This window comes from Pelecanus crispus, chromosome 20 (genome assembly GCF_030463565.1).
Source record: "Pelecanus crispus isolate bPelCri1 chromosome 20, bPelCri1.pri, whole genome shotgun sequence".
Lineage (NCBI taxonomy): Eukaryota > Metazoa > Chordata > Aves > Pelecaniformes > Pelecanidae > Pelecanus > Pelecanus crispus.
Genome location: NC_134662.1, coordinates 2,250,855 through 2,260,411, shown reverse-complemented (window position 1 = coordinate 2,260,411; position 9,557 = coordinate 2,250,855).

Below are 9,557 nucleotides of genomic sequence, written 5' to 3'. Positions count from 1 at the left end.
CAGGAGTCGCGTTTTAACCTTGTCCCTCCCCTCGGAGCTGCAGATCTTTCCCCGATGTTGGGGCAGATCCCACGAAACGCCCCTCCCGGGGGGCCGGGAGGCACCTCCCGGGCGCGGGGAGCCCCTCCGTCCCGGCTCGGGGGTGTCCCCAGCTGCGCTCCGGGGGGGATGCGGTGGGCATTGTGCAGGGAACCGCTCGGGCTGGGGAGAGACGGTGCCAGCGAGGGAGCAGTGCCCTGTCCCACCGAGCCGCCCTCTCTCCTCGGCAGCCTGCTTCCAGAATAAGCTATTCACCCCCTTTTTTTTTTTTCTTTTTTTAATTATTGTTGGTTTTAAACTGCTAGCTGTGCTTCTCTACAGGGCACGGAGAAATGTCTTCCTTTCCTCCCGTGCTCCGGCCGGCAGCTCCCCGCGGGTAAGGTCAGAGCCGGGGGGATGCACGGGCATCTGGGGCCGTGCTCTTGCGCCGGGTTGGGTGCTGCACCCCTGGTTTTGGAGGGGCTGCTCGCCGGTGGCCAAAAATTACCCCTCTGGGAATAGCGGGGTGCTCTGTGGAAAGCAAAGGACCCCCCCCCCCTTAGGGAGCGTTGGGACCTGGTGCGACCCGGCGTGGCTTCGGGCTGGCCCCGAGGCTGCCGTGGCGGAGGATCTGAGGGTGCCGAGTGCCCGGGGGTGCCGGTGAGCGAGCGGCCGCGCCGGTGGCAGCACCCAAGGGCCACGGCGCTGGGGAGCAGCCTGGGGAGGGTCCGGGATGTGGGACGGGCGGGTTTTGGGGGGCAGCAGCAGTGCAGGGTCGTGACGGGCGGCTGGGGAGAGCTGGGCGTGTGCGTCCGCGTGTGTGCATGTGCATCCGTGTTCGTGTCCATGCATGCGTGTGCACGGAGCTGCCCTTTCCTCAGAGCTTGCTTTGGGGAAGGGAAGGAATGCACGCGGGGGAAGGACTTGGGATGCCGAATCGGGACGAGGCCCTTGGCCGGTTTCTGCCGCGCAGGGCCGGATCTGTCCGGGCGAGCGAGCGGTGCCCGTGCTCGGAGCCGGGCTGGCGTCCAGCTCCTCCAAACCCCCCCTGCACCAAGCCAGAGCAGCAAAGCTCCGCTCCCCGCCGCAGGTCGTGCCACCGAGCTGTGCCCGCTGCCATCCCCGCATCGCGCCGGGAGGGAGGGTGCCCCCGTCGTTAGCCGTCTCCTCTCCCGACTCAACGCTTTGAGCTTTGTATTTTGGAGAAGCAGCCTTGGCCCATTGTGTGCACAGGTGGAGGCTTTGGGAGCTTGCTTTGAGCTGGGGAAGAGACTTCCCCCGGGTCTTCAGTTAAGACAGTCACTTTCTCCAGAAAAAAAGAAAAAAGTTCTCCTTTTTATTTTAAGACTGCTGACAGCAATACTATGCAATATACGTTGTTTTTTGTTTCAGGGAGGTGTGTGTGAGTTACTTTGGGAGATGATGATCTCGGGTGTTGATGGAGTTTGGGGCAGGGACTGTCTTTTCTTGCCCTTCCCGGCCCTTCTGCCAAGCGGCATCGGCAGGTCGGGGAGGGCAGCTCCCCCCCAAAACCACCTCGCACCTGCGATCTGCCCTCTCCCCCGGGTGCCCCCGCTCCCCCTGCGCGGAGTGGGGAGAAGGCGAGGGGAGACCCCCCCTGCCAGGCTCTGGGGCACTCCGGAGAGGCCTCCTTTAAAGGAAAAAGAAAAAAAAAAAAATCCATCTTGATTGTACATTGTTACTTTTTATAGCTTATTTTGTTTTATCAGTTGTAGATAATTCCTTGTTGTCTTATATTAAGAAATACTTGAATGATGTACAGTACGCGATGCCTTGAGCTGGTATTGTGAAAGCTATTGTTAATGCTGCACACCGCAGCCTTTTTTTTTTTTTTAAAAAAAAAAATCATGGGAAGGGGATGGCGGGGGGATGTCTCTGACATTTTTTTGGCCCCCCCGTGCGTTTCTTGGCAAACCGAGTTTCCCCCTCATCCCATGTGCAAGACCTAACTCTTTTTCATATATATATATCTCTAATGTGTGTGCATATATATATACACACACTTTGATGGCTGGCGCGTGACCCGTGCTGTGCGGGAGCTCATCGCCGTGTGCGCAGTGCCGGTGCATGGGCAGGCTGGGCCGGGGGTGCCTGCAGCCGGCAGACGCTTGCGGGTGTTTGCGTCGAGGCGATGGATGCGCCGGGGAGCAGCCGAGCTCTTCGCTGGTTGCTCGGCCCAGGCTTGGCTTCGCGTTTCGGCTCGGGGGTTCGGTTCGGCCGTGGACCCGGCGCTCCTGGGGGGAGCGGTGCTGCCGGGATGGCGAGCTCCCCGCGTCTCTGGTGCGCGGTGTGCGTGGCAGGGTCTGTGCATTTGCAGAGGATCCTTAAATGCCTCTGGAGCGGGGGGATTGGCTCCGAAACAGCTCTAGCCCTGACTCGCGGCGGTGCCGGGGAGCTGTGGGTGCCTCGGCGCTGCACCGGGCCGCCCGGGGAGATGCTCGTGCCGGGGCCGGAGATCCCCTCCCTGCTGCCAGCGCTTCTCCTGGGCCGGTTTCTGGACAGATGCTCCCTGACCCGTGCTCCAGCGCCAGCCAACCCCTCTCGCCAATGCCCTTCTTCCTCCTCTTCCTCCTCCACAGCCTCCCCCCCCCCCCCAGAGCATCTCTCTTGGAAACCAACTTCAAAAAGATTTTTTTTTTTTTTTAAGCTGGAAATTTTAAGCGTTTTCGCTTCCTCTCCTTCCCCCCCCTCTTCCTTCAGCCGACTAACTCGACTTAGAACTGGTTAGAAATGTTTACTGTGAAGCTAACTTTTTTTTATCAAAACAGGAGAAACTTTCTCCACTTTACAGTTGATGAAGACTGCCAAAGCTGGTTCGACAAGAGTCATGTTAACGCACTGTTGGTTTGTACAATGGCAGCCTCAGCACCGGGGCTGGCTGGAAATAAAAATGAAAACGGGGAGAGAAAAAAAAAAAAAACAACCCAAAACAAACAAAAAAGGAAAAAAAAAAAAAAAACCACAAAAACAAGCACTTTACTGTATGTACCAGGTGAACTGATACAGCTGAACTGAAGTTTTCCTTTATAACAATTGTTGATGCCAGAATTTTGTATTCTGTTTTGTAAGAATTTAATAAAAATGCATTGAGACCTATGTGGTCAGCACGTGGCTGCGGGCAGGTGGGGCAGCACGGGGCCAGCGCTGGCTGCCGTGGGCGATTTGGGCAGGCGGTGGGGAGGGAATGAGCCCCCCGCAGTGCTCCATCCGAGGGGTCTTCCCAGCCCGCGCTGGCTCCCTCCCAGCCTGCTGGGGGGGCTGGGGGCCGGGCAGGGCTGGAGCGCGGGGCAGCGGGGTCGGATGCCAGGAACAGGGGCTGGCAGCGGCTCGCGTCCTGCCTCACTTTTCCCAGGGCTGCTGAATCCCCAAGCGGGCCGGAGGGTCACGGTGTGGCACTGCGCTCTCTGCCAGCTGCAAACAGCGGCATGGAGGCGGCCGAGACACCCCCAGCCTTTATCTGTTGTGGAGGGGAAACTGAGGCAAGAGGAAAGTGCGTGGTGGGCTGCTGGGGATACGGGGGCAGCAGGGACGAGAGGCTGGGGATCGGGATGTGGGAGAAGGGCTGCAGGAGCCCTGCTGTGCTTTCTTCTGTGGGCAGGGAAGACCTCATTGATTTTCGTTTTTCTTTTAAATGTATTTTAATTTTTAAAGTATTTTCTGGCCTGGTATAAGTAAGTTTTCCAGCCCTGCTGCAATGCTGGGAGATGGAGTTGGGGGGTCTCTGGATGCCATTGCCATGGCTGGTGGGGACGCCCTGCCTGGCACTGCTGTCCCAGCGGACCCCCGGTTTTGAGGATGGGCGCACGAGTTCTGCTGAGGACCAGGAGCTGCTGCTCCCGCCTGTGCACGCTGGCGAGGGCAGCTCTGAGCGGAGAAAGCCCCGCAGCAACTTGCTGCTGAGAAGTCAGCGCTCCCTGCTTGAAAAATGGTGCAGCTGCTTCCTGCAGCATCCGGATCCGGACAGGGTGGCTCTGGGAGTCTCCCCTCCCAGGCTGCCCCGGGATGGGCCGTGGTGGGACCAGGGCAGAGGATGCAGAGGACGAGGAGCGCATCCCATCCCGCTGCGCTGTTCCTGCCTCTGTTGAACAAAACTATTGCTCCCTCCTGTGCCTGGGGGCACCATATCGCGACCCTGGATGTTTTATGAGCATCCAGCTCGTGGCTCTCCTTTTCTCCCCCCCCTTGTGTATCCTGCTCCTTCTCCTCCCGCGCGTTGTCTCTCGCCTGTCCTTGGGTGCTCAGCTATCTGCTTGTTGTGGTTTAACCCCAGCCAGTAACCGAGCACCACGCAGCCGCTTGCTCGCTCCCCCGCAGCGGGATGGGGGTGAGAATCGGAAGAGTAAAAATGAGAAAACTCACAAGTTGAGATAAAGACAGTTTAATAGGTAAGGCAAAAGCTGCACAAGCAAGCAAAGCAAAACAAGGAATGCATTCGCTACCTCCCATGGGCAGGCAGGTGTTCAGCCATCTCCAGGAAAGCAGGGCTCCATCACGCATAATGGTCCCTTGGGAAGGCAAATGCTGTCACTCCGAACATCCCCCCCCTTCCTTCTTCTTCCCTGTCCTGGTTTCAGCTGGGATGGAGTTAATTTTCTTCCTAGTAGCTGGCATAGTGCTGTGTTTTGGATTTAGTATGAGAGCAATGTTGATAACACGCTGCTGTTTGAGTTGTTGCTAGGTACTGCTTACACTAAATCAAGGACTTCTCAGCTTCCCATGCTCTGCCAGGGGCACAAGGAGCTGGAGGGGGCACAGCCAGGAGAGCTGATCCAAAGTGGCCAAAGGGACATGCCATACCATACGGCATCATGCCCAGCATATAAACTGGGGGGGGAGTTGGCTCGGGGACTGGCTGGGCATCGGTCAGCAGGTGGTGAGCAATTGCATCGTGCATTACTTGCTTTGTATATTATTACTACTACTACTAGTTTATTTTATTTCAGTTATTATACTGTTGTTATCTCAACTCACACTGCTCCAGAAACCCTTCCTCTCCTGCCCTTAGCTCATGGCCTATCCTGCAGATGATCTGACATGACCTTCCAAGATGCTGGGTAGACCCCAGGCAGGTGGTGGCAAAGGGAGCTTTGCTGTGAAGGCTGGTTTAGGTTTTAATCTCTGTAAAATTTCTTTGCATGGTCCCTCTTCCCCTACACCCCTGGCTTCACCACCCCTAGAAAGTGCCCAGTAGCTGGAAACCATCTCGGAGCACGTGCGGAGAAGGGCAGCTCTGAAAATAAACCAACGCTGGTTTAAAATAACCTGCGCCACTCTAGTGCTTGAGCATCAGCCCAAAATAGGCTCTCCCACTGGGATAAGGGTGCTATAAATAAGTCTGCAGTGATTTGCACTGGAGAGAAGCCCCGCAGCAGGAGCAGCAGCAATGCCACCCACGCTGGCCCGGTGGCACCGCGAGAGCCAAGGGGCCACTGCAGAGCCGCCGGGGTGACGTAGCGGGTCAGCTGGGCTTCAGGTGACGCGGTGGCTTGCGTCAGTTCTCCTCAGGATTTAACTGAGCCATCAGGTCACGATCAGATGCGAGCAGCCACGGTGCTTGGGTGGCTGGTGGGGACACGCGTGGCTTCGGCCCAGGGCACCAAGGAGGGTGGGAAAGCGGGCAGATGAAGCATCTTCAGTATTTTGGGTCTAGTCCTGGCTATACTGCTGACAGGAGACAATCCAGATGTTAGCCAATGTTTTGATTCACTATCTGCTCAAAAAAAAAAAACCCTGAAGTGAGGAACATGCATTCCCTCAGCCCCAGACTTGTCTCCTGAACAGTCAGAGCGCCCCAAAACCACACTGAGCATGTGGGGAGGAAGGCTGTTTTGGATCCAAAAAAATAAAAGGTTTTTGTTTTCCTTTTTGTGCTTTTAAAATGTTTTATGGGATGGGGTTAGAGAAGGAAAGAACCACTGTGCATTTTGCAGTGAATCACCACTCCTGTCCAAGCAACCAAAACAAACAATTTTTTTTTTTTTTTTTTTTTTTTTTTGTTAGAATGTGACATTTTGGTGTCATTTTGTGGCTGGTGCGTAGGTGTGCAGGTTCTCCCTCTGTAGCCATCTCAGGGAGAGACGTGCACCCTGGCAGATCCCAGGTCTGGCCCTGCCTGCGGTCACTCACGGCACCTGAATGCCCTGCGGCAGGCTGGTCCCTCTGCTCCAGGACGAGCCGCGGTGGCACGAGCACAGCAGGAATAGGCCTCGGGCAGGCTTGTGTTTGTGGGCTCGGATGGTGAAGTGTGGCTTTTGGAGAGCCACAGGGTGCCAGTTCGGCTTTCCCACAGGATTTCAGCTCCAGGTGGAATTGCACAGGCCTTGGGAGCTGCGGTCGGTCAGCAGGAGCAGAGCAGTGTCAGGTTTTCCCAAAGCCCGGGAGAGCATCTCCGGCTGTGCCCTCAGCGAGTCTGCTGCTGCCCACAGCTGGAGTGGGTCATGGGCCTCGGGATTCATCTTCTCACCTGGCTGAAGGCTTAAATAAGGGCTTGTTGCTAAAGCACAGAGTTTGGCAAGTCCCACTTTAGCCCTCCTCTGGCTAACACCCAAGCTGTCGCTGTTTGCCACGCAGTCCTCCTCAGAGCTTCGTTTCATCTTACTGTAACTCCTTTGAGATGAGCTGCACAGCCAGGGAAGAGCTGCCTCCGCATTCCTAGCTTTTGCTTGGGATGCATATTCCAAATACATTTTTCTGCCTCTACAACGTAAAGAAAGGCCAGGTGTCCTCTGCCATCGAACTCTGCGCGCTCTGGTCCCACCGGTTTCATTCCAGCTGCTCATAGCTTGCTCTTGTGCAACCGAGACCCTTTATTTCCAGACCTATATTTGGTCACCCTTCATCTAACACCAGCTGAATCACACCAATTCCCCCAGCCAGAGTTATTGCTGTGGTTAGGCTTTTTATCATCTTGCGATTACCCCATCTAAAATAGCGCTGCCTTTTGCTGAGTGCCTAATTTGTGAAGAAATCTGTTGGCTATCAGATCCAGAAATAACGGCGCCGTACCATTTTTAGGAGCGTTTGTTCTCAGATTTATTTTTGGGACCTTAAAGTCTCCCATATGGCACTACTCTTTGACTGTATTTCTTTTGTCTAACACACTGCTGATCGCTGCTGTGTTGGTCCGGGGATGCTACAGCAAACACCTTGCCCCACCCCGCAGAGCCAAGGCGGCAGTGTCCCACGCAGATTTCTGTGTTATATGTATTATCCCTTTTTATTTCTGTACCTGTGTTCCTTTACATTGGTCCCGAGTTGAGCCTCTGGCTACTGCCACAATATGAATCATCCTTGTTTATTCCATCACGTGCCGAATACATAGGTTCTGTCTAACGAGCCACGGCAGGACTGGCACAGTGAGTAAGGCACAGAGAAGGGCGGTTGTGCCGGGGAGATCGGCATTGAATGGGGAGGGATCGTTGGTGCTGTGCCGCTCCGGTGGGCGTCGAATCCCCTCCTTGCATGACGGAGAAGCACACGTCCTCCCTGGCAAGCACACCAACCCCTCGGAGACACCGCCGTTTCTCAAAGATGGCCCAGCCGTGGATTTGCTGGGGTTTGGGAGCAGGGAACGCTATGGTGGGGAGGCTCCACCACCTCCATCCCCACCAGCACGGGCTGGGCTGGACGTTCCTGCACCTCCCGGGCAGGGCAGGGGTCTCTCGGCGACCCTCCCGGTAGCACTCCTGGAGCTGAAGGGCTGCGGGACCAACCAGCCGGTGCCCACCTGCCCGAAATCAGAAGTGTCCGACTGTCCAGCTGCCCAGTTGGGCGCGCGCAGCAGTCTTTAGCTCCCTCTAATGTTTATGGCCCGAATGAAGCACCCGAAAGCCGAACAGGACTAAGCAGGGACCGGGCAGGCGTCCAGATACCACATTTTGTGAGTAAAAAATGTGATGCTGAAATGCACGGAAGCAGCTTGGCCAGCAAGGGGGTGTGAGTGTGTGATGTGCTAAGCAAATGGCACGAAAGACAAAAGGATGCAGTGTTTTTAAGAGAATATGCCTGTATTTAATGCTCGGTTATTATTAATATAAGAAAGATTTCACAGGAAAAAGAGCTGTTCCTCTAAAGGCTTCTACTCATTCCTGCACGCACAGACCAGATGCCAGAAGGGACTATTAGTGCGGCCAGCTCTGAACTCTGCATAGCTGTGGCTGCAGGAGTTTCCCAAACTCGTCCACGTGAAGTGTAACACAGCTTTAAAAAAATGCAGCAGAAACCTGATGGCATGTAAAGCAGCAGAAATAGGTATTTGATAACATGATACAAAACCAGGGCAGAAGCTCTCGATCAAAATTAGGGGTGTAAGAACACCGCTGCAATGTGCCACGGCAGCATCTGGCCACAGTGGTTAATCGGTGAGATCCCTGACAAGGGTCTGGAAGCTTTGAATCGATATAAATAACAAATCTGCGTGTATTACAGAAACCGTAACGCAAAAGCACAGAAAACAGAAGGGGCAGACAGGACATCTCCTCGCTGAACATGTCAAATCAAGGACCACACGTTTGCTCCCGAATGCATGTGTGTGCACCTCCAAGAGCTGAACACAGATCAGGGGATGGATAAGAGAGAAAGGGGGAATGTAATTACCCCGTGAAGAATAAATCACTTTAACGGTTCAGTTACTGAGATCACAGCAAGGCAGTGGCACAGCCTCTTAATTAATCTGCTTTTCAGACTCCTCCTGTGCCCCCACGCCATTTTCCACCTCACGCTGGCTGGCAAGGAGATGGCCATCGGTGGGGACCGCTGGCCAGCGCGCCTTTCTGCCGAGCAGATCTCACAGGATCTCGGCGGCAGCAGGGCACGACCAGGTGAGGGATCAGGCCGCCGCGGATCAGCCTGTCCCCACGGAGAGCTGCGGCTCCCCGGTGCGTGCAGGGTAATACCCGCGGTGCTGGTAACGTGGTGCTCCAGGCCCGGTGTCTGCAGCAGCGGCCTGTCGCTCCGGGCTAATTATTCTGAGGAATTGCTGGGCACAATCAGGGTGCCTTGGGGACGGCGGAGGCTTGGGTCTCTGCTTTGGAGGAAAGGCTGGTTTGTGAGAGCGGGAAGGGAGCGACCCTTGCCCCCTCCGCATTCCCCCTCCCCCTGCCTTCCCCACCAGGGCTGACCCCCCTTCACCTTCACCTTCACCCCCCCGACTGCCCCCCTGCATGGCCCAAACCTCCCTCGCTCCTCACCCCCCAGCACCGACCCCCCTTCAGCCCCATAACCCCTCCATGAATTGCCACCCCCACTCCTCACCCCTCCCCGAGCTGCCACCTGCACCCCTGTGCCCCTCATCCCCCCCCAGAATGACTCCTTTCATGGGATGGCCCCCTTATCCCCCAAAACTGCCCCTCAGGGACCACCCCCCAAAACTGCCTCTCAGGGATCACTCCCCTTGCTCCCCCCAAATTGCTCCTCAGGGGATTGCCCCCTTATCCCCCAAAACTGTCCCTCAGGGATCGCCCCTCATCGTCCTCAGGGACTGCCCCCTCAAGGATCACCCCCTCACCCCCCAAACTGCC